The following is a 6,184-nucleotide window of genomic DNA, read 5'->3' on the forward strand; positions in this document are numbered from 1 at the left end:
ATGCTTGTTTAGTATCTATTTCTGTGATACTATTATAGGTCCCACCAGTTCTCATTTTCACGTCTTGCTGGTGCTGATGTTAAATTGGGCGTTGAAATGGCCAGTACAGGAGAAGTTGCATGTTTTGGTGAAGATCGATATGAGGCATATATTAAAGCCATATTAAGTACTGGGTTTATATTACCCAAGAAAAGTATTGCTCTCTATTGGTCTCTATGGTAGATCTCTATAAGGTATGATCGAGAGGATCTCTTGGGACAACATGCTTATGTCATTCGTGCATAATGATATCTATAGAATTGTTACAATGAGATAACACCACCAAACAATTTACAATTTGCTTTCAAAGAAAAAATTTCTTCTAAAGTTTTTAATATTATGGCCATGTTGACCATTTGCTTGTAATTTAGGAAGAAACTGTTTATTGCCATTTCTCTAAATTTGTTGGGAATAAGTTCAAAACTACCAGGTGGTTATTTTTTAAAGCAAATGAAAATAAATTTTTAAATTTGAATACTAAAATTAAATTAAAACTAGACCTTTTTCATAACTAAACAGGATTACTGTCTCTCTCGGTTAATATATTTGGTCTTAATTTTATTAATACATCTTTTATTTCTTAGCACAAATCCGAACTGTTGGATTCTGTAAATTATTGAAGAAATGGGATTTCTACTCTTTGCCTCACTTGGTACAGCTGAACTATTATTCTGCTCACGGGATAGAAGTGTGTTTAAAAAAAGAACATCACATACATATATTTTATATAGCCATTTGACTAACATGTATCCGTCTTTAGATGAAAGCTATAGATTGGCCGTTTGGCGACAAACGGAGCATCCCAGTCACGGGAGAACAATTGCTTAGTATTTCAGACTATCTTGCTCAACGTAAATTAGACTTAGTCATTAATCTACGTTAAGACAACACAGGTATGTTTAGTATATGTTTAATATTTATCACATTGACCTTCAGGAGAATGTTGTGATAATTTGTAGGATAACAAATGAATTAACATAAGTTAGTAATAACCTACCCTTAGTAAGTCTGTACTTTTCATAATACAAACCAGAATCCTCGTCTCTTTTGTTAGACACATGATATAAAGATATGACTAGATTTTATCATTAGTATTTGTCATAATAAAAGCAGAACCTTTGACTTTTATGTTTAGATAATATGAAGACATGGCTAGACTCTAACACCAATACTTATCATTGTGAACAACTACATTGTAACTAGGACAGCTAGCTATATGACCTCTTTACGTGTTACATATACTTTAGCTCATATAATTATGTACATTGTGTTTGCCTAGAGCCTCTTCATTTGTTACTCATGGATACAAGACTCGTCGTATGGCAATTGAACACGCTGTTCCCTTAATTACTGATGTCAAATGTGCAAAGTTATTTATTAAAGTAAGTAAAGAGGGATGGACAAGTGAGTAGAATGACTTGTCTTTTTCTAGGCTCTTTTCAAAATGAACAAAGCTCTCCTGAACTTAAGACTTACATTGATTGTCTCTCATCTCATCGAACAGTTCGTCTACCTGGTATATTATTTTGATCTTGTGATTGTCATGTGATTTTCATCTGGATTATTACACAGGTTTTATTGATACTCATGTCCATGTTCGTGATCCAGGACAACACACAAAGAGGATTTTGCATCCTGTACAGCAGCTGCTTAGCCGGGGGTATTACCCTAATCGGATGTATGCCCAAATACTTTAACCACCAACATTGATAATGAAAGTTTAGCTTTAACACAAAAGGTTAGCAATACATTTTGCAAACACTCACTACATGTACATGTAATTAATAATGTCCCCGTAGTTAATAATGTACATAATATATAATAATGTACCATGTCTTAATAATACATGTGGGTAATAATGTAATGTTAATTAATGTACAGATAGTTAATAAGTACATGTACTAATGTCCCTGTAGTTAACTACCCCTGTACAAAACCGTCAATTAATAATTGTACATGTCATTAATGTACATGTGGTTAATAATGTACAGGTACATTAAGTTACATATAGTTAATAATGTACATGTATTTGATGTGCATCTGGTGTTGATACCATTTTGTGTTGTGGTTTGCATGTTCAGAATTACTGACATTCTTTTTGTGTGTGACCTAATTTGGAAAAATCACAAATGCTGTGTGGAAAGTTTCAAATGAATAGTTGTGTATATACAAAGTTGCTAGCATCCGCATTTGTACAGGATGTTCACCAAAAAACTCAGTATCTAGGAAGAACTAACATTAACATACTTGGATACCAAATGTTGATAAACATCTGTACAAAATGGCTGATAGCAACCACATATACACAACATTGCTTTCAAAACATGTTTTCAGTACAATGTATATGATTTGTTCCAATTAAGTCATATTAAGTTTACTCTACACTTTAATGGTTGGGATATGATCGGTATATAGACCAGCTATTCCATGTAACATCTTTAGAATTAGTAAACTTGTAAAAACATTCTTCTTCCAAAAACATTTTTCTTTGTTTTTAATGATTCCACAGGTGGAATTCTTTGACACTAAATAAATTAACGTTATCTATCCCATAAAATTTTGACAAATCAATGATCCCAGCCAAAATTTGCTTACTCATTAAGTAATGTCTATGATTAATAATGTCCCCTGTTGTGTGTCTTTAAGGTTGAGATCTTGTAGGCATGTGATTTGGGACAACTGATATAGTATTTAAATGGAAATTGAAACCATACTATATGAAGTCATGACTCATTATAATACTACATTCCAAAACTGGCTTTGTTTACTATTGATATGATGTGTACTGCGTTGAAATTCACTGAAGCTAACAAACATTTACTAATAACATGAGCCATATCATCTATAGTGTAATAATGTAATGGTTATGATCATTATGACGTAAATATACTATATAGTTACGTCCGGGTAATAGAAGTTGGCTTAAATTATTCTCAGAAACAACTACGATAACAATAGTACAAGATAAACTAGAGCATTATTCTTAGTATACTAACATAAAACTGCTCAACAAACAAAGCCCAAAAAACATCAAAGTAGATAGTAAACATGTTAGCAGCTTTGAACTTTAAATAGTTATTATTATATCTTTTAATTGTCTTCTATCCTGCCAGTTAAATATATACTTTAATTTTAATTGTAGTGAAAACTTCTCATACAATATACTAAAAATCATTTTAAATGTGATAAGTAATTTCTTGATATTGTGTCCTCAAATGTGAAATATTTATTATTAACAAATGACCGCAATATGATAAATATGGACTGTGTTGTCTAGTCATGTGTGTAGTGACTTAAAACTATGACACAACAATATATGTGTATATGCAGCTGTTGTGCATTCCCTAAAATAAAGAGTCTTCTAAGAAACTAAGGAAACGAACACATAATTTTATAGACATATTGAATACATATATATGGTGAGTATAATGTGATTAATGTAGGTACATTCCCTAGAATTTAAGAAACTGAGGAAATGGGAATTTATATGGTGTTTTTGTCTTCTTGGTCAATAGATGAATTCTATTAATTATATAAAGTGTCTCAAATTACCATGTATAAATATGTAGTCATGTATTATAATATGCGTACGTGTACATTTATGTAATACAGTATACACATCAATGAAATGTCCCGTTTTCTCTAGTGTGCTCGTAATGGAGCTAGATGTGATTACGGGACTCTACTTGGGGGCCGGTGCCGATAACTACAACACCTATACAGGTAAAGGTTAAAGTTTAAAGGTCATCTTGATAACCTATTTTGTAGATTGTCTAGTCAATCTTTGGCTCTAAAAATGTATTTGAACCAAAACATTTACGTCCTTACGTTTTGGATTCAATGGAGACCTGGATGAAGGTGAGAGGACTTCAACTTCAACACACACACACGCATATATATGATGTATTCTTAGCTCTTATTATCATTGCTGTTAAGTTCAATTATGTATCCCATAATTAGATAGTTACTATTTTTAGAAGTATTTTATGTCCTTCTTCAATCATTATAAGTAATTATAGGAATTTAGGAAATACTAATGCTCTGTCCCAGTAAGGATATTCTTGTGTTTGTTGATAATGACAACCTTCTTGTGTTTAGATCTCTTGTGTTTATTGCATAATGAACACAATCTATGCTTGTGTATAGATCTCGTGGTTTATTGATAATGAAAACATCTAGATTGTGTATAGATCTCTTGTGTTTATTGATAATGAAACATTCTAGACTCGTTGTGGATATGGAATAAACATTCTGATTGGTAGATAATATTGTAGATTTATTGAGGATTATGATATTACAATGATATTAAATCTATGTACATATGTGTGTTGATGTTAAAGTTTGCAATACTGCTAGTTTTACATACTGCTAGGTATACTGAGGAGTAAGTGTGCTTGAGGATTGTCTACTAATGTAGCATTTTTGAAATGTGGCCTAGTGATCGTGTTATTTGTGTTCATGCTGAAGAGCGACTACAGCAGCTATCCTACTGTTAGCAGAAATATATCAACATCATGACATGTTTGTCATGTTGCCAGAAAAGAGGAGGTAGAGGATAGAGACATGATGGACTGGACAGACAAACAGACAAAAACAGCAGCTGAATAAAAAATGTACCCTATAGATTGCTATATTCGTGTTGCTAAGGAGAAAGGTCTTCCGTAACTTGTGAAGTGTGTCCTCATCATTATTTCTAACTTCTGATGATCTACTCGTTGGGTGGAGGAAAAGGTGAAGTTCGTCCTTGTCTTGTGACACAAGAAGATCAGAATGCTCTCTGGGAGAATATGAACATTATTGATTGCTTTGCTACTGATCATGGTAGGTGGAAAACACTGTTGTCATGTAACATGAAGCTGTGTTTTGAATATTGTTAAACCTGTTAATATTTGATGATTCATTGTGTGTTTACGTGTATCTAGCTGTTGTCATGGAAACGATATGTGTGATTTGTGTCCATTTTTCTTTTTTATGGTCCTATCATCTCTTACAATGGATTTAACTGTTTCTATGGATACGTCCATGCTTCTATCCATTCCTTTTTTCTTTCATCTGTCCATAGCACCACATACAGTTCAGGAGAAAGAGTCCTCTTCTCCTCCCCCTGGTTTTCCTGGTCTAGAAACAATGTTACCTCTCTTATTGACAGCTGTCAGTCAGGACGCCTCACATTAGATGTATGTACATGTATATACATGTATTCTATTACAGTACCCTTATTTCTTTAGGATATAATTCTCAGACTTTATACAAATCCAATGAAATATTTGGACTCCGCCCTCAAACAGACACTCACATCGAAGTAGATTTAGATGGGAATGGGTACTACCCTCGGCTTTACCTTATTCTAAAGTAAATTCACTAATATTTTTGTATTTTATTATTGTTATTGTTCCATGTAATATACACGTACATACACCATGGTTGTTACATGAAACATGTAATACATGTATTTTTACATCAAATTACTCCTTTACAGGCTAAATGGACTCCATTTGCCAATCTAAAGGTCAAAGGTCGAGTGAAAAGAGTTGTCTTAAGAGGAGAGACTGTCTTTTGTTGATGGTAAAGTCTTAGCAGTATCCAGGATTTGGACAGGAGATATTTCGATTATACAACCACCTCTTTCCCCGCCTACTCCTCAATCCAACCGAAGAAAACATATTTCAGAGCAGGGATCTCCTACTAAGAAGACATCGAACCCCATCATCATAAACTGTCAAAACGTGTACGTCACAGTTCAGAACTCCTAGTGGAATAACTGGTACAATTATATGTATAATTAATAATGTATTATGATATAGTACTATACTTTATTATTCCTTCCATCCCATCTTCATAACAATGTGTCTTTTTAAGCTATTGATGAAACAGATGCTCCCCCTCTCTCCTCGATTCGTGGCCAAATCCTTACTCCTGTTGGGTCTTGTGAGATGTCTTTTCAAACTTCACCTCGTGGAGAAAGCGCTGATTTCTTTGGACAGAACAAGCTCCTCCCACCTTGATATTGTTAGCGTTGTCTGGCATTCATTTATCAGGACAACCTAGTTCACTCTACAAACAACATATATTATCTGTTAAACAATTAAACAGAGAACAGGTGAGTAGGCGTGGCTAGTTATGATATTAAAACCATTTTTTTATA

At 33.2% G+C, this 6,184-nt stretch overlaps 1 pseudogene; it reads left to right on the top strand.

Annotated features, from left to right (window-relative positions):
- The window catches only part of LOC121392002, a 28,817-nt pseudogene extending 23,199 nt beyond the window's left edge, over positions 1–5,618 (top strand).
- The last annotated feature ends 566 nt before the right edge of the window (positions 5,619–6,184 follow it).

This window comes from Gigantopelta aegis, unplaced genomic scaffold (assembly GCF_016097555.1).
Source record: "Gigantopelta aegis isolate Gae_Host unplaced genomic scaffold, Gae_host_genome ctg3246_pilon_pilon, whole genome shotgun sequence".
Taxonomy (NCBI): domain Eukaryota; kingdom Metazoa; phylum Mollusca; class Gastropoda; order Neomphalida; family Peltospiridae; genus Gigantopelta; species Gigantopelta aegis.